At 42.5% G+C, this 26,405-nt stretch overlaps 1 long non-coding RNA gene across 1 annotated transcript; it reads right to left on the reverse strand.

Annotated features, from left to right (window-relative positions):
- Positions 1 to 2,810: 2,810 nt before the first annotated feature.
- Positions 2,811 to 21,142, reverse strand: LOC109888611 (uncharacterized). Its single transcript, XR_004209657.1, has 4 exons — positions 20,987 to 21,142; positions 20,735 to 20,808; positions 19,181 to 19,380; positions 2,811 to 3,617 (listed from the first exon to the last, which is right to left on the reverse strand). It is a non-coding gene; the product is annotated as an uncharacterized LOC109888611 (long non-coding RNA).
- Positions 21,143 to 26,405: the final 5,263 nt, after the last annotated feature.

Raw genomic sequence — 26,405 nt, forward strand, 5'->3', positions numbered from 1 at the left:
CCTTACATGGCTGTGAATGGGCTACGAATGAGCTTACGTTTTCTACGTATTCCCCAAGGTGTCTACAGCATTGTGACGTCTTTTTACGCGTTTATGTTGAAGAATAGCCGTAAGGGACCACATTGAGCAAGTGGTCACATGATGGCTCCCGCAGAAAATCTTGCGTAAAGTACAGAAGTAGCCATTTTTCCAATCGCTTCTTATGAGAAACCAATTGTCCCGGTGGATATGTTATCGAATAGATATGTGAAAAACACCTTGAGGATTGATTCTAAACAACGTTTCTGTCGATATTATGGAGCTAATTTGGAAAAAAGTTTGGAGTTGTAGTGACCACATTTTCCAGTTGATTTCTTAGCCAAACGTGAAGAACAAATGGAGCTATTTCGCCTACAAAAATCATCTTTTTGGAAAAAAGGAACATTTGCTATCTAACTGGGAGTCTCGTGAGTGAAAACATCCGAAGTTCTTCAAAGGTAAATTATTTCATTTGATTGCTTTTCTTATTTTCGTGAAAATGTTGCCTGTTGCCAGCAGGGCATAATGCTATGCTAGGCTATGATAAACTTACACAAATGCTTGTCTAGCGTTGGCTGTAAAGCATATTTTGAAAATCTGAGATGACAGTGTGATTAACAAAAGGCTAAGCTGTGTCTCAATATATTTCATTTGTGATTTTCATGAATAGGACAATTTTCTAGGGATATTTATGTCCACTGCGTTATGCTAATTAGTTTGAGGCGATGATTACGCTCCCGGATCCGGGATCAGAAGGTCAGAAGGAGTGTACTTTTAATAACCCAGATGTTATGAGTGCGACTGGAGTACAATGGGAGACCAGTCTGCCAGAAGGGAAAATCCTTGAAACGTCTACATTAGGGAACTATTGTTTATTGTAAGACAAGGGAGTGGTGACAGTGCAGGCTGAAGACACAAAGATGTGTTTTAAAAAACAATGTCAAACTACACTTTTTTATTTTACTTTTTGATTGAACCTTTATTTAACTAGGCAAGTCAAACTACACTTACGCTAACCAAATTTGCATCTTTAGCTTTCTCTCTTTACAACAAACATATTAGAGAGTGCTGTGCTCAACAACATCCTAGCTCAACATGTTCAGTATGGGCTCTCTATGATCACCTGTTCAGGGTTTAGGCCAGTTTGTAACACGCTTTGCCATCTGTTATGGCTAACCTGACATCAGAGGTTCAGGTAAGGGTCAAGGCTGGGGTTAAGGTTAGGGTCAGAGAATAATGAGCTAGATGTGTGTGGGCTACGCACCAGGGCTGTGTCCTAACATGACATCTTGAATGAATGCCATGCTGTGAGGCCAATCTTGTTATTCTTGGAAAAATATGGGCAGGACTTTGTTCTGAATGTTATATCAGCTTTCTCATTACCCTATTGGAAGTGTTGTTTTTGTGTTATTGTTGCTGTTGATGATGTTGTTGTTGCTGATTTGGACAGCCCTGCATTCTTCCATTATGGAGAACTGGATTATGTCCATCCATTTCCCATCATACCTCTGATCTCAAACGGTATTTGCGTCCTTTATTTTGGTGCATGTAATTAATCGGCATGTTTATACAAATTCATCAGGGTGGAAAAATTTGGGATGAAGAGGAGACAATAATTAGACACAACATTTATCATTCTCCAAATGAGCTGGCCACTGGAAGCCAGGCAGTGTGGCAGCCAAATTAAGCCCAGCAGAGATCCCCCTCCAAGGCCGATGGAAGGAAGAGAAAAAAAAACATGCCCTTGAAACAATGGAGGGTGACATCATATCCGGTAATGGAGCAGCTTCTTGGTCCCCTCATCACCTGACTTTCAGAGGACTGCCCGAAGCCTCACTGGAGGCTCTGCAATCTGGGGCCACTCTGCTCCCTCTATTCGTCATGTTTGTGTTCCTCTCCCTCCTCCACTACCACACAGAGAGCAGGACGACCCTGGCTCCCATCCTCCAGCAGGGGCCCTTAGAGAAGACGGGTGGCAGTGCCATGTTCGTTAGTGTTTACATTAATCAAGAGCGATACTACCCACGTCTCATGTCAGCCTGGTCTCATAGACTAGATGTAACATAGTAAACCGGGACAATCAAACGAGTGTGATAGGTTACGTTTGGTATGGTTACTCAAAACAGAAGGTTACTTAAAGCCAAAACGAACAGAAGATGGTTGGTCGGTCGGGATGGATGGATGGGTGGGCGTATAATGAAAGTCTAGCAACCAAAAGGTTGTGTGTACGAATCTAATCACAGACAAGTTTTGAATTTTAGCTAATTAGCAACTTTGTGACTACTTACTGCTTTTAGCTGTTTGCAGCTACTTATCATGTTAGCCAACCCTTCCCCTAAACCGAACCTTAACCCTTTAACCAAACTCCTAACCTTAACCCTAACCCCTAACCTAGCTAACATTAGTGTTAGCCACCTAGCTAATGTTGGCCACAACAAATTGGAATATGTAACATCATACGTTTTGCAAATTCATAACAAATTGTACGAGTTGCAATTTGTAACATATCATACTAATTATAATTCATAGCATATCATATGAAATGGATGATGGTCATCCACAAATTAATACATACCATACAAAACGTAACATATAATATTAACTGGAGTTTCTTGGAATACCTTTACTATGTTACGTCTACCCCTGAGTGCAGGTTGCTCATGTGGCCAGATGAAGCAAGGCCATCTGCATGGAGAGGAATCCAGAATCAACAGTAGCATAACAGGGATTGACTGTTAAGCCCCTGAGGTAAAGCAACAAGACAACCATCACTGCAACGAGTACCAACAGGATATTTATAGGCACTTTTATTTGAAGAACCTATGTTTACCCAAGGAATTGGGTTAGCTGTTCTTTGGGGATTTGGACATGCTGCCCCATAAATCAGTTAAGAATGGAAACGTGGTTTGACATGGACGCCTCAAGTGTATTCAAGCATGAAAACGATAAACAATATCTAATACACTCAATGAATTTCAACACATAACTGAACAAAAAGGATCCATTGTTTGATTGAATGTTGTTACTAATGATGAAAATCATTGACCCACCATCCAAGGTCGGGAGGTTGCATTATGAGAAAGATAGTGGCAAACAGGTTTCAGTGTGTTGAATTGGAAAATACAGTTATTTGTTTTCAGATCGTATCGTGGATTTTTATCCCAGAATACACTATTTTTATATTTTCTTCCAGCCCCCACTTATATAGTAATTCCATTCATCAAAGAATATAGGCCATGTAATATAAACAGGTGTACATTCACTCCAGACAAAAATAAAAAAGACGGTGACCTAAAGGGAAGGAAAGCATGAGCACTATTAGTGCAAAACGGCACAAGAACAACATTTTATAGAAAATCTGAAACCAACAGTTCTCAGAAAGTTTAAGTGGACAAAAATAAAAGGGACGTCACTCGCTCTGAGACCTTGAAGTAGGTGTTCCCCTTGCAGAGGCTTTTGTGGAGCGATGGATAACGATGCTTCGAGGGTGGCTGTTGTCAATGTGTGCAGAGGGTCCCTGGTTAGAGCCCAGGTAAGGGCGAGGAGAGGGACGGAAGCTATACTGTTACATTGATGCTGTTGACCCGGATCACTGGTTGCTGCGGAAAAGGAGGAGGTCAGATTAGGTTGTTCATTCATTATAAGGTCATTGGTTAGGGTGCGAATGGAGAATATCCCTGGTAGAGAGGAGGCTTTGCAGATTACTGAGCAGATGTTGTGGTGATATACACATATAAAAGTATATAAAACAAACATTAGGAACACTTGCTCTCTCCATATAGTGACCAGGGGAATCCAGGTGAATGCTTTGATCCCTTATCGATATCACTTGTTAAATCCACTTCAATCAGTTTAGATGAAGGGGAGGCGACAATTTAAAGAACAATGTTTAAGCCTCGAGACAATTGAGACATGGATTATGTATGTGTACCATTCAGAGAGTTTATGGGCAACACAAAATATTTAAGTGCCTTTGAACGGGGTATGGTAGTAGGTGCCAGGCGCACCAGTTTGTGTCAAAAACTGTAAAGCTACTGGATTGTTCATGCTAAGCAGTGTCCTGTGGGTGTCAAGAATGTCCACCATCCAAAGGACATCCAGCCAACTTGACACAACTGTGGGAAGCATTGGAGTCAACATGGGCCAGCATCCCTGTGGAATGCTTTCCACTGGGGGGGTGCAACTCAATGTAAGACAGGTGTTCCTAATGTTTGGTATACTCAGTATACTCAGTGTATACGCTGTGCTATGTGATGCATCGGTTTCCCACAATGACCATACCGGGCCAAGTGTGAAACTTCTCACAAAGACAGGCCCCCCTTGTTACATGTAACAATCACTGCATCTAAACATTCTGGAAGATAATAAACCAGACGAATTGTGTCTGCAAAATAATTCAGCGAAGGACTTCGATATCATCCAAAATCTGAGAGGAGGCAGCCTTGTACTTGACTCAGGAATGAGGATGTGTTGCGAAGCTTCCATTTTGAACTCTGAGATAAAGGGGTGAAGCATGGGAAACAAACAAAGATTCCCTCTTTGGAGGGTTACCAAGGCTCCGTACTCCCTCCAAAACCAAATAAGACTATTCTGATGTGGGAAGCCCCACCTTCCACAGGTGATACAACTAGGGGCTTAGCCTGGCCAAAGCACTCTATTTTCATGTCATCTGACCATAGCATCGACTGGAGTCTGCTAAATGGCATCGCCTTCTGTTTACACTACTCTTAAGAAGCCCCACCTGTTAAGCAAAATGTTTTATTTTTTTATTCTCTTCTCTAGTTGCGCCGTGATTGGCTCAGTGTTCTGTCAGTTATGGGGACACTATGTCACCACAACATCTACAGGGAGTGACAGAAAGGTCAACCCACCTTGGGTGCTGCCATAGATTTACATTAGAAGTGCCCATCCAAGAAGGCTAAAGGTCATTGGCCACAGATAAAATGGTCAAATCTTGTTATATCTAACATAGCTTTGATTGGACTGATCATGTCAACATCATACTTTCATAATCTTAGCTAGCAAGCTAGACAAGCAGTCATTATCATGAATCATGTCAACAATCTACTGGCAAATCCTTTTCAATCATTGTCATATGAAGAGAAATTATAGATAAAATGTATCGGTGCTCATTGGCCATTGGACATAAACATTACACAACAAGCTGGAAATCACAAATTCAACAATATGTGGTTTGGAAGGAATCAGTGGCGAACTGCTAGTGTTGCATAGCAATCACTATTTTGCTTCCCCTGCCTGCTATTCAGTGGAGAGGGTGTATGGTCCAAGTCTGGGTTTAAGGGTCTCTTTTCCAAGCTTAAAGGGATAAACATTCACAAGCAACACCATGGCCCAGAAAATATTGAATACATTGGCCATGCTGTCAATCCAGCATGACTTCTGCCGCATTCATAACAACTGGAAACTCGGAACTGGGAAATCTCAGACTTTAGTTGAAGACATAGAGCTCCAACTGGGAAAAATACATTTTTACTTTACACCACTGATATTGACTACGTCCGTCTTAGCTTGCTCATTAATGTCTTAATCGAAATTACGTATCGCCTCTTATCCGGTCATCGTTCCCTTATGCCATAGATTATACATCTCAATTGTCAGTAGAAACCACATTTGTTTAAGCAAGTCAACCATATCAGCTACGTTTTTTTTAAGGCAGAAAATGAGGCTGACTGAACTGTTTCACTGCCAGACAAGGATCCGCTGATAGTCAGGTGTAGTTGTGGTAAGGACTTTCTCCATGCTGCTGAAAAGAAGCTCTGCTATTGGGACAGCTTTATGTAGGCCCTGTTGTGTTGTGTTGTGGATTTGCTGGCATGCATCTAAAAAAAAAGGAGTTTGCCCCACCAAGAATTACATGCTAAAATCGCCACTGCTAGTGATGATTGCTTTCTCTAGGTGCCACTGCAGTAAACATAGCCTATTATCCTCCTCTCTCTCCTCTGGCTACCTCCTACCTGGCACAGCACAACACACCTTGTGAGGAATGACTCCAGTGCCTTTAGCCTACCGCCTATAAATAAGAGAGAATAACCTCTCATAAATATTTGAAGTGCAGGAACTTTGCCAGCCTACTCACTGGTGAACCCATTAATCAACACACACACATACTGTACACTCATGCTCCCACACACACACACACACACACACACACACACACACACACACACACACACACACACACACACACACACACACACACACACACACACACACACACACACACACACACACGCACACACACACACACACACACACACACACACACACACTCATGCTCACACACACACACATGTTTACACAAACGCGCCAATTCACACATGTAAGGTACTGGGTGTCATGAGTGTGAAGTCAGGTGCAGGAAAACAGAGAGTTCAATATAGTGCACTTTTAATGCACACACGGTGAACCACGGCCACCCCAATTAAACACTGGGTGCTCAAAACAAAATGCCCCAGACACGGGAAACGAAAACAGTCCAGCACTATACATGAACATAAACCAACACGTTCGTCTGTGTCAAACACCAGGGTTACAATAATCAATCTCGCACAAAGAAATGGGTGGGCCGGCTGACTAATAAAGCCCAACTAAATCCAACAAATTCAAAACAGGTGTAATCAATAAACACATAAGGAGGGGGAGAAAAGAATCAGTGACAGCTAGTAGACCCTGCGACAACGACTGCCGAGCGCCACCCGAACCGGAAGGGGAGCCACCTTCGGTTGGAGTTGTGACAACATAGCTGTGTGTACCTGCATGCGCACACACACTCGCGCACTCACTCACACACACACACGCACACGCACACACAAACACATATGTATATCAAAGACAATTTGTATATCATGAGCGCGTAAGACACCTATACTCATAAATGAATTCAGAAACATCGAGACCAACTGATATGGTTTTCCTCGCTGCAGTGAGGAGGTGTTATACTGTATACCCTAGTTCTAACGCTGGTAGATTACAACCTGCATAAGCTCTAACGTTACAGTTTTTTACAATCACTTTGGGACTAATTTCGGAACCTTGATGTCATGTTTCAAAACTCTAGACACAAAACTCACAACCAATGATCAAAATGCAAATGTTTCTAAACTCTAACACTTTTTCCAATTGCTTGGATACAATACACATAAAGCTAAGATCATTTGTTCATTGAACTAAAATCACCTGTTCAAAATGACACAACTTAAACATCAAAGTATTACCATTTCAAAATGCAATTCACACATCTGAGATGACTGTCTATTCATTTCATTACAATGATCTAACTATCAATTGATACAACTGCTCAAAATGATAAGTAACTGTTGCATTACTCTTAATGTATAGTTTTATGGAAACTGACTAACAATATTCCATGTTTAGATCATGAAAGTTTCAGGATAACGAGATCCATTGACATCAGTTATCGTGGAACATGAACCAATTGGACTACATTATCTATGGATGTAATATTTCATCATCAATCTTTATCAGACACTGTTTCCATGGTCCCATGTACCACTTTTCAAGAACATGTTTTCAGATTTGACATTACTGTACACTCACCGGCCACTTTATTAGGTGCACCTATCTAGTACTGGGTAGAACCCCCTTTTGCCTCCACAACAGCCTGAATTATTCATGGTGTTGTATGTTAAGAGATGCCATTCTGCACACCACTGTTTTAAACAGCTGTTATTTGAGCATTTGTGGCCTTTCTGTTAGCTTGAATGAGTCTGGACATTCTCCTCTGACCTCTCTCATTAACAAGGTGTTTTTGCCCACAGAAATGCAGCTCACTGAATGTGTTTTGTTTATTGCACCATTCTCTGTAAACTCTGGAGACTTTAGTGAGTAAAAATCCCAGGAGGGCAGCTGTTTCTGAGGTGCTGGAAACACCATGTGTAGCATCAACAATCATACCACGGTCAAAGTTGCTTAGATAACTCATCTTACCCGTTCTAATGTTTGGTCGAACAACATCTAAAGCTCTCTACTCTATACACTCTATATATTGAGTTGCAGGCAGCCACATGATTCACTGTTCGAATGTAACCTTCCTTGATGAGCTAAATCAGGTCTGTAGAGCTGATGGCGTGACCTATGTCATTGTGTGGGATAATGTCAGGTTCCACCATGCTCAAATGGTGCAAGCATGGTTTCAGGCCCATCCACAATTTACCACCCTGTACTTACCCCCATACTCTCCTTTTCTTAACCCGATTGAGGAATTTTTCTCCACATGGAGGTGCAAGGTATATGATAGGCGCCCTCACAAACAAGCCGCCCTCTCCAGGCCATGGATGACGCATGCAATGAGATCACGGCAGACCAGTGTCAGGCCTGGATTCGCCCTGCCCGAAGATTCTTCCCAAGATGTTTGGCTAATGAAAACATCCATTGTGATGTGGATGAGAACCTATGGCCAAATCCACAAGACAGGTTAGAGGGAAATATAGAAGTACAGTAATCAATCCGTTGTTTAGCTTTTTACAGTAAGCCAGGTGAGGAACACTGCATTTGAGGTTTTACTGTAGTTTTTGTCTTTTTTTGGAGCTAATTATTTTTGCTTTGATTCAAAGAAACCGATGTTGTGATTTCATTGCATGTCAGCGATTGGGTGCAAAGTTATAGCGGAGTCAGGCGCAGGACACAGGTATTGAGTAACATAACTGAGTTTACTCAAAATATCAAGCAAAATTCTAAATAGGAACATACAAAAAACACTAGCACAAAACACAACCACTAACGACATAAACAATCACGGACAGAACAGGAATGCATGCCAGGGTTAAATGCCAGGGTTAAATAAGGAACGCGATATGTAATAGAAACCAGGTGTGTGTGTAATACAGACAAAACAAAACTGAAACATGGATCGGTGGTGACTAGAAAGCCGGTGACGTCGACCACCGAACACCACCCGAACAAGGAGAAGGGCCGACTTCGGCGAAGTCGTGACATTGTATTTCATCAATAAATTTCATATTTTGTTCAATGATTCCACTGTGGCTGTAGTATTCTCTCTACTAGTCCTTTTACAGTGATGTATTTACGTGTAGAAGCATAACGAAACATGTATCACATATTTTGTACGACAATATTTAATGATTGTACGAACAACTACACTGTTCTGAAATTAGTGCCAAAGTGATTGTAAAAAACTGTAAGGAGAGGTGGTATGCCAGCCTGCCAACAATGCGCCACCCCTCCATTACCTGCATGGGCAATAAAACCCAAGTACCATCTGATGCACCAATGCATTTATTATTCAGTCTAGCGAGAGACACAGTCAAAACACTTATGAAATAAACCTAGAAACGATAGAAGACTTTTCACGAGATGACTCAGAGGCTGGCTACGTCAGAGGACGTCCGATGCAGACACAGAAGAAGAGCTCCTTCATATTGTGTCTAACCCCGCCCACTTGTTCTCCTCTGGACTGTGGCGATGGCCTTTTTCTCACCACTTCAAAAATACTCATTTGGGCTTTTCTCAATTAAGCTTTTATCAGAGAAAAAGCATATTGCACTCCAAAGATGAAAAGAACATTGACTCTGGGATCTATAAGAGGTGAGTGAAGAGGGAGAGGAGGGGGAGAGTGGGAGAGAGAGAGAGATGGGGCGAGAGAGAGAAGGGGAGAAAGGGAGGGAGAGAGACAGAGGGAGAAAGAGAGAGGGAGAAAGAGAGAGAGAGAGAGAGGGGGATAGAGCGGGTTGAAGAGGTTGTTGGGGTGACCCTGGATTGGAGGTGACTGGCCTGGTGTGATATGAGCACTTTGAGGAGTTGAGGCCTGAGGTTGAGCACTGAGTGGTGCCCCCAGTCACGTTGCCCTTGAACCCAGACGAAAGCTAGCCAGCCTTGCAATTCCCACAATCCATTAAGGCAGAAAAATCTGTTACATCATAAAGTCTCCAAAAATTTTTGGGCTGATACCCTGCTGAACTTAAAGTTACATAAGCCGGGATCAAATTCACCCAGCAGTGGTTGTCAATAATACTCACCTTGTCTGGAGAGTGAGAACCAGGCACGCAGGCCCTTTGCCTCCATTAGGATTGGTGTTACCCAAGATGTATCTAACCTCTGTGGGGCTGGTTTCACTTCAGGTTTATGTTGGAGTGTGTGTGTGTGTGTGTGTGTGTGTGTGTGTGTGTGTGTGTGTGTGTGTGTGTGTGTGTGTGTGTGTGTGTGTGTGTGTGTGTGTGTGTGTGTGTGTGTGTGTGTGTGTGTGCGCGTGTTCATGCGTGCGTGTGTGTGTGTTCATGTGTGCGTGTGTTTGAGTACAGATGAGAGTGTGAGTGTGTTTGCATGCACATGAGTGTGTTTCCAGTCCAAGATAAAGAGAGCACAGAGGAGAGAGGAACTACAGAAAGGAATGAAAGAGGGAAATACAACAGGACTGTGGGGGAAGTATCAGATCTCTCTCACAATACAACATAACTGTAGGGGAAGTATCAGATCTCTGTCACAATACATTTCCCTTAACCTTCACAAAGACACCAGAGAAAGTGAACGTTTTTCCACAAACATTCTGAGAACGAACACACACACCCAAACACACACACACACACACACACACACACACACACACACACACACACACACACACACACACACACACACACACACACACACACACACACACACACACACACACACACACACACACAGAGCCAGTGTATCAGATGTGTACGTTGCCTTGATTCTCAGGATGTTTCCCACTATTTGACTGTCAATGAAGCAGTGTATCACCCAGACAAGTGTATGCTGGTGAGTGAGTGCTGCAGGGAGTGTGGAGAAAACCCCACTACTACCTCCCAGTGGTCATAACACACACCAACTGGAATGGACACAGTGAGGAGTTAAAGCTACAACAACGTAATCATCACTAGTTGACTAGAAAGCACTAACATTGATTAGAGTTCAGACCTAGACCTACTGTCAAAGTCCCCTTTGACCCCTCCCCGGAGTATGCAATTCTGGATAATAAGTTACCCTGACTGCAATAAGTGGATACAGGAAGTCGAAAGAGGACATTTACATTCCAAACTTACTGTATCCAAAGAAAAGGAGAAGCTATTAATCAATGACAGTAAATATTGTACATAACAGTAGAGTGGTTTTGAGGGAAAACAGAGAGAAGTAACTGTCAGGTGTGTTTACTACCAGGATAAATCAAATCAAATTGTATTTGTCACATACACATGGTTAGTAGATGCTAATGTGAGTGAAGCGAAATGCTTGTGCTTCTAGTTCCGACCATGCAGTAATATCTAACAAGTAATCTAACAATTTCACAACAACAACCTTATACACACAAGTGTAAAGGAATGAATAAGAATATGTACATAGAAATATATGCATGAGTGATGGCCGAACGGCTTAGGCAAGATGCAGTAGATGGTATAGAGTACAGTATATACATATGAGATGAGTAATGTAGGCTATGTAAACATTATATAAAGTGGCATTGTGTAAAGTGGCTAGTTATACATTCATTACATACACATTTTTATTATTAAAGTGGCTAGAGATGAGTCAGTATGTTGGCAGCAGCCACTCAATGTTAGTGATGGCTGTTTAACAGTCTGATGGCCTTGAGATAGAAGCTATTTTTCCGTCTCTCGGTACCAGCTTTGATGCACCTGTACTGACCTCGCCCTCTGGATGATAACGGGGTGAACAGGCAGTGGCTCGGGTGGTTGTTGTATTTCATGATATTTTTGGCCTTCCTGTGACATCGGGTGGTGTAGGTGTCCTGGAGGGCAGGTAGTTTGTCCCCGGTGATGCGTTGTGCAGACCTCACTACCCTCTGGAGAGCCTTGGGGTTGTGGGCGGGGCAGTTGCCGTACCAGGCGGTGATACAGCCTGATAGGATGCTCTCGATTGTGCATCTGTAAATGTTTGTGAGTGTTTTTGGTGACAAGCTGGATTTCTTCAGCCTCCTGAAGTTGAAGAGGCCCTGCTGAGCCTTCTTCACCACGCTGTCTGTGTGGGTGGACCATTTCAGTTTGTGATGTGTACGCTGAGGAACTTAACTTTCCACCTTCTCCACTACTGTCCCATCAATGTAGATAGGGGGCTGCTCCCTATGCTGTTTCCTGAAGTCCATGATCATCTCCTTTGTTTTGTTGACATTGAGTGTGAGGTTATTTTCCTGACACCACACTCCGAGGGCCCTCACCTCCTTCCTGTAGGCCGTCTCGTTGTTGTTGGTAATCAAGCCTACCACTGTAGTGTCGTCTGCAAACTTGATGATTGAATTGGAGGCGTGCATGCCCACACAGTCATGGGTGAACAGGGAGTATAGGAGAGGGCTGAGAACGCACCCTTGTGGGGCGCCAATGTTGAGGATCAGCGGGATAGAGATGTTGTTTCCTACACTCACCACCTGGGGGCAGCACGTCAGGAAATCCAGCACCCAGTTGCACAGGGCGGGGTCGAGACCCAGTGTTTCGAGCTTAATGATGAGTTTGGAGGGTACTATGGTGTTAAATGCTGTGCTGTAATCGATGAACAGTATTCTTACATAGATATTCCTCTTGTCCAGATGGGTTAGGGCAGTGTGATTGCGTCGTCTGTGGACCTATTGGGGCGGTAAGCAAGTTGGAGTGGGTCTAGGGTGTCAGGTAGGCTGGAGGTGATATGGTCCTTGACTAGTCTCTCAAAGCACTTCATGATGACAGAAGTGAGCGCTACGGGGCGATAGTCATTTAGCTCAGTTACCTTAGCTTTCTTTGGAACAGGAACAACGGTGGCCCTCTTGAACCATGTGGGAACAGCAGACTGGGATAAGGATTGATTAAATATGTCCGTAAACACACCAGCCAGCTGGTCTGGGCATGCTCTGAGGACGTGGCTAGTGATGCCGTCTGGGCCGGTAGCCTTGCAAGGGTTAACATGCTAGGTGAAGGTGAAACTGCTGTCAGTAATTCACTTTCTGTTAGCACATCCTGTAATCAATAGATGGGTGATATACGTGCATGATGTATGTCATTTATGTGTATAGGGTATGTCAGAGTTCAAATAGGGACACACTTCCACAAGACAAACTTTCACTCAGTCATGCATTCATGTGAATGGGGGACAAAAATGAAAAGGGAAATCCAGGATTGTTACATCCATTTTTGTACTTCTAATTCAATGATAGCCATCGATTATTGAAGCATATAACTTATAAATGCCTCATGTGCTTAGTCTTACCCCATCAAAACCCAAAATATAAGCTTTTTTTAATCTTGTTTTACTTTTATGTAATGGTAAACAAACACAGTAGAGCTTTAAAACCTGGTTAGAACTGTAATTAAAACACGAGCAGCTGTTTTGTTCATGGCAGGAGATACAGTGTATACAACATAGCCACTGAGCTCCTTAGATGAGCTAACACGATTTAGGAGGCCTGGACTAAAGAGGATGAGGAACGGGGCAGGAGGAAGAGGAGAAGGTGGAGGTGAGGAGAACAAAGAAGTACAGAGGAGGGAAGTTGACGTTGAAATGCTGAAGTTGAAATGTGAAAATGTGTGTCTCTATGGTCAGAATATTTATTCTTCAATGGGTAATCCAGTTAATAAGTACATGAAAGGTACTATTTGAAATATCTCACCTGAATACAGTACCATCCTCATATGATCTTAAGAGTAAGACCACCCCTAAATTGCCATATGTAATTTGCTTCAGAGATGGTGGAGTTAGAGCATGATCTAATACTTCAGTACACAAACATGTTCTCTCTCTTTCTCGGTATATGCCAGGAACCCCATGCGATGTGTCAGTGTGTGCCCTTCCTCTCGCCACCATTTAGTTTTTTAAAATTGTATTTGTGTTTGTCTGTTCTTTTTTGAACAGGCTAAATTTAGACGGGCCCTGCTCTAATCTCATTGCTCTAAGCCTGCTGGGTGGGTAATGCGACCACCACTCACATGGGGTCCTTTAAGGAACCCCCCTAGGATCTAATCCTCCTGCATTCTAGGAAGTGGCGATAAAGGGAATGTGTCCCAGGTTGTCCCCATGTACTCCCAGCACAGACGGCCACAGCAGAAGTTGTGAGTGAAGAAGAACATTAATAAAGAAGAATTAATGAAGTCATCTCCCAGGCTTCTCCACAGACGGAGTGTTCGTGAGGACTCAGTGAAGTGAAGATTACGGCGGCATTTGTACACATCCTGTGTTCTTGGTGCAGTGATAATGCGTCAGGGAGCAGATTGTGCTAAAGCTTATTAGGGACTGTCTGTCTGTCTGTCTATCTGAGTGCTATCCCCCTCTGCATTACTACCTTATCCCCGTTAGACACACATATACATGCATACATGCATACAGTTGAAGTTTACATACACCTTAGCCAAGTACATGTAAACTCAGTCTTTCACATTTATTTTACATACATTTTAAGAATGTGAAATGTCAGAATAATAGTAAAGAGCATGATTTATTTCAGATTTTATTTATTTCATGACATTCCCAGTGGGTCAGAAGTTACATAGACTCAATTAGTATTTGGTAGCATTGCCTTTAAATTGTTTAACTTGGGTCAAACGTTTCAGGTAGCCTTCCACAAGCTTCCCACAATAAGTTGGGTGAATTTTGGCCCATTCCTCCTGACAGAGCTGGTGTAACTGAGTCAGGTTTGTAGGCTTCCTTGCTCGCATGCACTTTTTCAGTTCTGCCTACATATTTTCTATAGGGTTGAGGTCAGGGCTTAGTGATGGCCACTCCAATACCATGACTTCGTTGTCCTTAAATCATTTTGCCACAACTTTGGAAGTATGCTTGGGGTTATTGTCCATTTGGAAGACCCAAAGCTTTAACTTCCTGACTGATGTCTTGAGACGGTGCTTCAATATTGCCACATAATTTTCCTGCCTCATGATGCCGTCTATTTTGTGAAGTGCACCAGTCCCTCCTGCAGCAAAGCACACCCACAACATGATGCTGTCACCCCCGTGCTTCATGGTTGGGATGGTGTTCTTCAGCTTGCATGCATCCCCCTTTTTCCTCCAAACATAACGATGGTCATTACGGACAAACAGTTCCATTTTTGTTTCATCAGACCAGAGGACATTTCTCCAAAAAGTACGATCTTTGTCCCCATGTGCAGTTGCAAACCATAGTCTGGCTTTTTTTATGGCGGTTAGGAGCAGTGGCTCCTTCCTTGCTGAGCAGCCTTTCAGGTTATGTCGATATAGGATTCGTTTTACTGTGGATATACAGTGCCTTGCGAAAGTATTCGGCCCCCTTGAACTTTGCGACCTTTTGCCACATTTCAGGCTTCAAACATAAAGATATAAAACTGTATTTTTTGTGAAGAATCAACAACAAGTGGGACACAATCATGAAGTGGAACAACATTTATTGGATATTTCTAACTTTTTTAACAAATCAAAAACTGACAAATTGGGCGTGCAAAATTATTCAGCCCCTTTACTTTCAGTGCAGCAAACTCTCTCCAGAAGTTCAGTGAGGATCTCTGAATGATCCAATGTTGACCTAAATGACTAATGATGATAAATACAATCCACCTGTGTGTAATCAAGTCTCCGTATAAATGCACCTGCACTGTGATAGTCTCAGAGGTCCGTTAAAAGCGCAGAGAGCATCATGAAGAACAAGGAACACACCAGGCAGGTCCGAGATACTGTTGTGAAGAAGTTTAAAGCCGGATTTGGATACAAAAAGATTTCCCAAGCTTTAAACATCCCAAGAAGCACTGTGCAAGCGATAATATTGAAATGGAAGGAGTATCAGACCACTTCAAATCTACCAAGACCTGGCCGTCCCTCTAAACTTTCAGCTCATACAAGGAGAAGACTGATCAGAGATGCAGCCAAGAGGCCCATGATCACTCTGGATGAACTGCAGAGATCTACAGCTGAGGTGGGAGACTCTGTCCATAGGACAACAATCAGTCGTATATTGCACAAATCTGGCCTTTATGGAAGAGTGGCAAGAAGAAAGCCATTTCTTAAAGATATACATAAAAAGTGTCGTTTAAAGTTTGCCACAAACCACCTGGGAGACACACCAAACATGTGGAAGAAGGTGCTCTGGTCAGATGAAACCAAAATTGAACTTTTTGGCAACAATGCAAAATGTTATGTTTGGTGTAAAAGCAACACAGCCCATCACCCTGAACACACCATCCCCACTGTCAAACATGGTGGTGGCAGCATCATGGTTTGGGCCTGCTTTTCTTCAGCAGGGACAGGGAAGATGGTTAAAATTGATGGGAAGATGGATGGAGCCAAATACAGGACCATTCTGGAAGAAAACCTGATGGAGTCTGCAAAAGACCTGAGACTGGGATGGGGATTTGTCTTCCAACAAGACAATGATCCAAAACATAAAGCAAAATCTACAATGGAATGGTTCAAAAATAAACATATCCAGGTGTTAGAATGGCCAAGTCAAAGTCCAGACCTGAATCCAATCGAGAATCTGTGGAAAGAACTGAAAACTGCTGTTCACAAATGCTCTCCATCCAACCTCACTGAGCTCGAGCTGTTTTGCAAGGAGGAATGTGAAAACATTTCAGTCTCTCGATGTGCAAAACTGATAGAGACATACCCCAAGCGACTTACTGCTGTAATCGCAGCAAAAGGTGGCGCTACAAAGTATTAACTTAAGGGGGCTGAATAATTTTGCACGCCCAATTTTTCAGTTTTTGATTTGTTAAAAAAGTTTGAAATATCCAATAAATGTTGTTCCACTTCATGATTGTGTCCCACTTGTTGTTGATTCTTCACAAAAAAATACAGTTTTATATCTTTATGTTTGAAGCCTGAAATGTGGCAAAAGGTCGCAAAGTTCAAGGGGGCCGAATACTTTCGCAAGGCACTGTAGATGCTTTTGAACCTGTTTCCTCCAGCATCTTCACAAGGTCCTTTGCTGTTGTTCTGGAATTGATTTGCACTTTTGCAGCAAAGCACGTTAATCTCTAGGAGACAGAACGCGTCTCCTTCCTGAGCGGTATGACGACTGCGTGGTCCCATGGTGTTAATACTGGCATACTATTGTTTGTACAGATGAACGTGGTACCTTCAGGCATTTGGAAATTGCTCCCGAAGATGAATCAGACTTGTGGAGGTCTACAATTTTTTGCACACATGCACACAGTAGACATCATAACCGACTTGCCAAAACTATAGTTTGTTTAACAACTTCTCTAGGATATGGAATTTTGGATGAAAAGCAGGCCCAAATTCAACTGCCTGCTACTCATCCCCAGAAGATAAGATATGCATATTATTAGTATAGGATAGGAAACACTCTGAAGTTTCTAAAACTGTTTGAATCCTGTCTGTGAGTATAACAGAACTTATGTATCAGGCGAAACCCCGAGGACAAACATTCCGATTTTTGGGGCGGGGGTCACCCTGTTTTCAATGGGTTTTCATTGGGAATCCAAATTTCTCAGGGACTTTCTTGCAGTTCCTCCCGCTTCCACTGGATGTCACCAGTCTTTAGAAATTAGTTGAGGTTATTCCTTTGTGTAACGAAGAAGTACGGCCATCTTGAACGATTGTCACTTCATGTGTACTGTTTGATAGAGGCGCAAGACCTGAAAGCATGCTTGAGTTTGTTTTCTTCCTGTATTGAACACAGATCATCCCGTCTTCAATTTTATTGATTATTTAATTTAAAAAAATCCTAAATTTGTATTACAAAAGTAGTACCTGAAGTTTACAGGTAAGTTTTGAGATATTTTGTCGTCACGTTGCGCAAGTTGGAACCGGTGTTTGTATTAGTATTTTTTCAAATAAATTGACATTTTGGATATATATGGACGGAATTAATAAACAAAAGGACCATTTGTGATGTTTATGGGACATATTGGAGTGCCAACAGAAGAAGCTCATCAAAGGCATGATTTATATTTTTATTTCTGTGTTTTGTGTCGCGCCTGCAGGGTTGAAATGTTCTCTCTTTTGTTTACTATGGTGCTATGCTCAGATAATAGCAACGTTTGCTTTCGCCGAAAAAAAACTTTTGGAAATCTGACATGTTGGCTGGATTCACAACATGTGTAGCTTTAATTTGTTATCTTACATGTGTGATTTCATGAAAGTTTGATTTTTATAGGAATGTATTTGCATTTTCTCAGGCTTTTGTCCAATTGGGACGCTAGCGTCCCACGTATCCCAGAGAGGTTTTAACAAGAAATTTGTGGAGTGGTTGAAAAATCAGTTTTAATGACTACAACCTAAGTGTATGTAAACTTCCGACTTCAACTGTATACACACACAGAGAGCTCAGTAGGGACTAATCTTTAGTGTAGTGCAAGGATGGGCAACTTTGATGGTGGTGAGGGCCACCAAAAAACAGAACTCATATATAGCCCCGCTATTGTTATTTACTGCTGCTCTTTAATTAATTGTTATTGTTATCTCCTACTTGCAGTTTAAATAAGTTATTTTCTTTAAACTGCATTGTTGGTTAAGGGCTTGTAAGTAAGCATTTCACTGTAAGGTCTACACCTGTTGTATTCGGCGCATGTGATAAATACAATTTGATTTGATTTGATCATGAGGGGCCACATTGGCTCGTTGGTCTGCGTACCCTTAAGCAAGGCAAGGCACTAACATCCTTACTAACACGTCCAGCTGTTCAAATGGATCATTAGCTAAAGCCAAGCCAAGCCAGGTAGATCAGAGTGGATAAAGACAGAAGGTACTATAGAAATGACAACATCATTAACAGACCCAAACAGAAGGGCTGATTCAAGCTGGTCATGAGTGCTGCCAGGGATGATTCCATCTACAGAGGCCCAGGTGGAGAGAGAGAGGCAGCAACAAACAGCCCATTGTGTCGTTAATCACAAGCTCAACACATCTGTGGCTGGTCTATTCAGAGCCCCAGTGAAGATGAGGAGTGATGATGATGGAAATGCTGCTTTTAGGGAACACAACCATGTATCTCATAAATCAACCTTATCCTGTTAGTATTCTTTCCTTACTCACACACAGAGACTTCATTGGCATAAAACAACAAGTTATAATGACAAATGCTGTTTGGTTAATACTTTATGTACTATGTCGGTTTACGCCTCTGGCCCTACAACTAAAGACTACTAGGAAACATGGGATCATACTGTCAGTGTGGGACTGAGATAAGGGCCACAGTAGGTCTCCAGCAATTTCCCCATTGACTCTACTACCTGTGCTGTGCTGGACAAGTTAAGATGGCCGTCACGTCCGTCCCGGGGAGATGGTGTTTTCATACGCTGTTTAACTCTGTGACCATCATCAACTCATCAGCAGTGAACGCACAGCGTATCGTACACAGCCCACCATATCCTCCCAGCGGTCGAGCAGCTCTCCCACAGAATACCAATGATAGGAGGACTGGAGATGAGGACTGGGAACAAGAGAAATCATATTCAATCTCAGTTAGCTACTGTAGTATATTTTACATTTTGACAATACTGATAGGCTTTATTTGTATATAGTGCTTTTCATGCATAATTACACCACAAAGATCATGAACTACATACACGCAAGCCATTTTATGACACTATTTAAATCTTGTTACAGGAAGCACTCCTGAGGGATGGCTGCTGTCATTGCAAAAAAAATAAAGGATGTTGATTCAACGTACAATTGTAAGGCAACCAGCTGCAATAGGATTGTGAGTTTGTTCAACAAAATGTTCACACAAAAACTTTTTGTTGTGAGTTTGCTCAACAATTGTACCTTGAATCAACATCCCCGAAAATTCTATCAATAACAATATCAACTTCCTCAATAGCCAATGCTGTGTATCTTAAACCGTTATGACAAAGCACACATACGTTCACATGCTTTTCAGAGCCCTGCATATCTTGAATGGGCTTGGAATGGAAAGAAGGATAATTGATAATAAAATGGATCTGTATGCAATGCCTCAGTCTTCCCATTCAGGAAGCCATAATAATGTCAAAGCAAATTGTATTGAATGGGTCAACACTACAACTGATAAAGAACACCTTACGGCACACCAGGGACTGTGAAGAGACACAGCTATTTTGATATATTCTCTATTGTAATTTACACTGTGTTATGTATTGTATCATCTAGGTGGGTGGCCTTGCACGAGCCTTGACTTGACTTGTGCGAGTGGAATTGGCATTGACAGTGGAATTGTGGAATTGACAGGATCTCCTGTTTCTGAAGCGTGAGGCAGAGGCAGGATATTATGTAGTGTTATGTATATTATTATATTATATATTTTATGTCTTCTATTTAGTGTGTTTAATTTCCTTTTTGGACCCCAGGAAGAATAATTGGGGATCCCAATAAATACTACCTATACTACTTGAAATGTTTTTCCTTGACCCAGTTTAAAGGATTTACAGGAACTGTACATTTAAGACCTACAATGTACTGTATACGTATTTATAACAGCGAATGGTCACGAGAAGAGCTTAATATGGATGTATACATGCATTTATCATACATTACACACAGGTGATTCACAGATTGAAGTTACCATAAATCTCTGATCAAACTTCTAAGTATTTGATCAAGGCTTCATCCCACTGGGGTAGCTGTAAGGCAGTCATAAAAGTATTATGATGGGCACTGGGTCAGCAAGCTAACTTCTCTGAGTTCTGATGGATTCATATTTTCCACACGTAGTGATTTAAGCTCTCCCTCAGTTGCTTGCAACCTCTGAGTGGATGTAAGAACGGGAGATATGTGCATGCCTAAAGAAAGCCAAAGAATGTTCTCACCTCCACAGAGAGACTTTATAAAGAGACGTTTGGTCTGGATGAAGTCCCTGATCTCTCCTTGGCCAGCGAGGATGCTAAGATGATACAGAAAACTTGGTCAGTTGTCTGATGTCTCCTCGTTTCACACCTTACATATAGCTTTGCTTTCTCTATTAAAACTACACATCTTCTTATCATCTTATCATAGTCAAAAATGGAAGCAAAACAAATGTTAGATTTTTGATTATGAATACTGAAAATGTTAGCCTGTACCTGTCAACTGAAACTAGATAGCCATTGGGTGTCAAAAGAGGCCCAGTTCCTCAGAATATCAGCTGATTCTAATGAGGCACAGTGCCATGATGTATTGTACCATGATGCATTGTACGGTACTGCATCTGTCAGCCTCAATGTTTGTTAGTCAGAAGGAAGTTCACAGTTTTTTGTTAACTTTTTACTTCCTCAGTTGGCACATATCACAGACCAGCAGGACACCGGATGCGGGCAGAAACGCAGAAGCAGACATGACACTGTGAAGAGCCATTTCCTGCTTTCCTTTTGTTGTTTGTGTTTTACAGTTAAATTTGCCATCCATCCTGTGGCAATCAGTCTTACTTACACACTTTAAACCAAAACATTATGGATTATTATGACCGTTTCAAGGTTATTCACTGGTTCAAAATAATTTTGTCTGTCAGAGTAATCTCGTATGAAATATAATTCAAGGGAATAGACACTTGATGTGATGTAATATTAACTTAATTACATAGCCTCCCATTAGTCACTCACAAATGTGACATGCTGTAATATGTCAAGCTGCTCTTATAAGCTTGGACGGAACATGCATAGTGTTAATCTAATCAAATCAAATCAAAGGTTTTTGGGTTGCTTACACATATTTGCAGGTGTTATAGCAGGTGAAGTGAAATACTTATGTTACTAGCACCAAAAGGGCAGTAGAATGTATCGCAAATACAATACAAATACAAAAATAATTTAAAAAATCTAAACAAGAAAAGAAAAATGACAGAACAGGTCTAATGAACAACCCAGAGTATACAGTATATCATAAAAGTGAGTACACCCCTCACATTTTTGTAAATATTTGAGTATATCTTTTCATGTGACAACACTGAAGAAATGACACTTTGCTACAATGTAAAGTAGTGAGTGTACAGCTTGTATAACAGTGTAAATTTGCTGTCCCCTCAAAATGACTCAACACACAGCCATTAATGTCTAAACCGCTGGCAACAAAAGTGAGTACACCCCTAAGTGAAAATGTCCAAATTGGGCCCAAAGTGTCCAAATTATGTGTGGCCACCATCCTTTTCCAGCACTGCCTTAACCCTCTTGGGCATGGAGTTCACCAGAGCTTCACAGGTTGCCACTGGAGTCCTCCTCCATGATGACATGACAGAGCTGGTGGATGTTAGAGACCTTGCACTCCACCACCTTCCGTTTGAGGATGCCCCTCAGATGCTCAATAGGGTTTAGGTCTGGAGACATGCTTGGCCAGTCCATCACCTTTACCCTCAGCTTCTTTGGCAAGGCAGTGGTCGTCTTGGAGGTGTGTTTGGGGTCGTTATCATGTTGGAATACTGCCCTGAGGCCCAGTCTCTGAAGGGAGGGGATCATGCTCTGCTTCAGTATGTCACAGTACATGTTGGCATTCATGGTTTCCTCAATGAACTGTAGCTCCCCAGTGCCGGCAGCACTCATGCAGCCCCAGACCATGACACTCCCACCACCATGGTTGACTGTAGGCAAGACACACTTGTCTTTGTACTCCTCACCTGGTTTCCGCCACACTTGACACCATCTGAACCAAATAAGTTTTTCTTGGTCTCATCAGACCACAGGACATGGTTTCAGTAATCCATGTCCTTAGTCTGCTTGTCTTCAGCAAACTGTTTGTGGGCTTTCTTGTGCATCATTTTTAGAAGAGGCTTCCTTCTGGGAAGACAGCCAAGCAGACCAATTTGATGCAGTGTACGGCGTATAGTCTGAGCACTGACAGGCTGACCCCCCACCCCTTCAACCTCTGCAGCAATGCTGGCATAACTCATACATCTATTTTCCAAAGACAACCTCTGGATATGACGCTGAGCACGTGCACTCAACTTCTTTGGTCGACCATGGCGAGGCCTGTTCTGAATGGAACCTGTCCAGTTAAACCACTGTATGGTCTTGGCCACCATGCTGCAGCTCAGTTTCAGGGTCTTGGCAATCTTCTTATAGCCCAGGCTATCTTTATGTTTAATTTTTATTTTTTTACCTTTATTTTACTAGGCAAGTCAGTTAAGAACAAATTCTTATTTTCAATGATGGCCTAGGAACAGTGGGTTAATTGCCTGTTCAGGGGCAGAATGACAGATTTGTACCTTGTCGGCTCAGGGATTCAAACTTGCAACCTTTCGGTTACTAGTCCAACGCTCTAACCACTAGGCTACAATTCATTTTTCAGATCCTCAGGGAGTTCTTTGCCATGAGGTGCCATGTTGAACTTCCAGTGACCAGTCAGTATGAGGGAGTGTGAGAGTGAAGACACCAAATTTAACACACCTGCTCCCCATTCACACCTGAGACCTTGTAACACTAACGAGTCACATGACACCGGGGAGGGAAAATGGCTAATTGGGCCCAATTTGAACATTTTCACTTAGGGGTGTACTCACTTTTGTTGCCAGCGGTTTAGACATTAATGGCTCTGTATTGAGTTATTTTGAGGGGACAGCAAATTTACACTGTTATACAAGCTGTGCACTCACTACTTTACATTGTAGCAAAGTGTCATTTCTTCAGTGTTGTCACATGAAAAGGTATACTCAAATATTTACAAAAATGTGAGGGGTGTACTCACTTTTGTGATATACTGTATATATTAGAGTGAGCATGTGCCAGAATAATTGCATGAATGAAATTGAAATACATTCACCTAGTATTATTGTGCTACATGAAATGTTACAAAACGTTTTGTACAGTCCAAATACCAACTCAAGCCCACAAGCTGGGATGGATATGAGGTACAGCAGACAAAAAGGCTGTCGTAAGCAGATGCTATACAGTCTGGTATGTTCTTGGTCCTGGTTATGAACTCTAGCAATGAGAGGCTGCAGAGAGACAGCTGACAAAGAAAACCAAGTCATACTGAGAGAAACACACGCACACACACAGCACAGTCCAGCATGGCTCACTGTAATCCTAACGCACCATGTCTCAGCCAAACGAAGGGCTCGGATAACACACACAATGCCATGCTGTGTGTGAGGCTTACTAAAGTCCTTACAGGGTTGTAAATGTAATTTCCCAGATCAAAGTTCATGATATGCCCCTGTAACGTGATGATGTTGAGAGGTACTATTGACCTGAATACAATGGGGTCCTTTAGAAGCTAGGTCCTCCTGAGGCTCTATGGGCCATCCTCTGGTTGTGTGAGGCTGATTGACAGTACCACTGGGTCTGAGTCATACTACATTGATGGTGATATTATACATGGCTAGTATTAGGCTGGTATTAGCGCTAACATCATCACAAAATCCCACAAATCCTTTGTTGTTCATAACCAGATTACACTGTTCTATTGAAGCCACTTGGAGACTGTAGAAGACATGACAGGTCTCTCATAACAGCAACGAGGGAGACAACTCACTATTAATCAAACAAGATTCATTCATACACGTGCACAATCACACGTGTGCACACACACACACCTTTAAAAAATTAGTGTTAGAGGCTGGAGCAAAAGACCGGATGAACTCAGGAAAAACCGTCTCCACAAAGACTAGGCCAGTGGGTCCTTCAGCCCTCACTCACTCAGTGTCTCCGTCACAAGCTCATACAGCCCCACTGCACAAAGCACTGTTTATTTTAATTTTTTTAATTTTTCACCTTTATTTAACCAGGTAGGCTAGTTGAGAACAAGTTCTCATTTACAACTGCGACATGGCCAAGATAAAGCAAAGCAGATTGACACATGCAACAACACAGAGTTACACATGGAATAAACAAACATACCGTAGGAAAAAAAGTATATATACAGTGTGTGCAAATGAGGTAAGGCAATAAATAGGCCATAGTGGTGAGGTAATTACGATATAGCAATTAAACACGGGAGTGATAGATGCGTAGAAAATGAATGTGCAAGTAGAGATACTGGGGTGCAAAGGAGCAAAATAAATGAATGAATACAGTATGGGGATTGGATGTTCGATGGGCAATTTACAGATGGGCTATGTACATGTGCAATGATCTGTGAGCTGCTCTGACAGCTGGTGCTTGAAGTTAGTGAGGGAGATAAGAGGCTCCAGCTTCAGCAATTTTTGCAGTTCGTTTCAGTCATCAGCAGCAGAGAACTGGAAGGAGAGGCGGCCAAAGGAGGAATTGGCTTTGGGGTGACCAGTGAAATATACCTGCTGGAGCGCATTATGCGGGTGGGTGCTGCTATGGTGACCTGTGAACTGAGATAAGGCGGGGCTTTACCTAGCAAAGACTTGTAGATGATCTGGAGCCAGTGGGTTTGGCGATGAGTATGAAGCGAGGGCCAGCCAACGAGAGCGTACTGGTCGCAGTGGTGGGCAGTATATAGGGCTTTGGTGACAAAACGGATGGCACTGTGATAGACTGCATCCAATTTGTTGAGTGGAGTGTTGGGGGCTATTTTGTAAATGACATCGCCAAAGTCAAGGATCAGTAGGATGGTCAGTTTTACGAGGGTATGTTTGGCAGCATGAGTGAAGGATGCTTTGTTGCGAAATAGGAAGCCGATTCTAGATTTAATTTTGGATTGGAGATGCTTAATGTGAGTTTGGAAGGAGAGTTTACAGTCTAACCAGACACCTAGGTATTTGTAGTTGTCCACATATTCTAGGTCAGAAGCGACCAGAGTAGTGATGCTGGACAGGCGGGCAGGTGCGGGCAGCGATCGGTTGAAGAGCATGCATTTAGTTTTACTTGCATTTAAGAGCAGTTGGAGGCCATGGAAGGAGATTTGTATGGCATTGAAGCTCGTCTGAAAGGTTAGAAGGGTCAGAAGTGTACAGAATGATGTCGTCGACATCATTGATGTATACAAAGAAGAGAGTCGGCCCGAGAATTGAACCCTGTGGCACCCCCATAGAGACTGCCAGAGGTCCAGACAACAGGCCCTCCAATTTGACACACTGAACTCTATCAGAGAAGTAGTTGGTAAACCAGGCAAGGCAGTCATTTGAGAAACCAAGGCTGTTAAGTCTGCCAATAAGAATGTGGTGGTTGACAGAGTCGAAAGCCTTGGCCAGGTTGATGAATACGGCTGCACAGTATTGTCTCTTATCGATGGCAGTTATGATATCGTTTAGGACCTTGAGTGTGGCTGAGGTGCACCCATGACCAGATCGGAAGCCAGATTGCATAGCGGAGAAGGTACGGTGGGATTCTAAATGGTCGGTGATCTGTTTGTTAACTTGGCTTTCAAAGACCTTAGAAAGGCAGGGTATGATAGATATAGGTCTGTAGCAGTTCACCACCAAACTAGGCTACTGCACTCAGAACACACTCACACTGCACCAATTCTCTAACCCATCGACGAGCCCCACAGAGACAATCCACAGAGAGTTGTCAGCTACCAAACAGCACATAAAAAGAACTAGAAGCACTCTCTATGCCCATGTTTTCAACATTACCTTGTCAGACCTCAGACCACTACAAATGG

Source organism: Oncorhynchus kisutch, linkage group LG4, assembly GCF_002021735.2.
Source record: "Oncorhynchus kisutch isolate 150728-3 linkage group LG4, Okis_V2, whole genome shotgun sequence".
Lineage (NCBI taxonomy): Eukaryota > Metazoa > Chordata > Actinopteri > Salmoniformes > Salmonidae > Oncorhynchus > Oncorhynchus kisutch.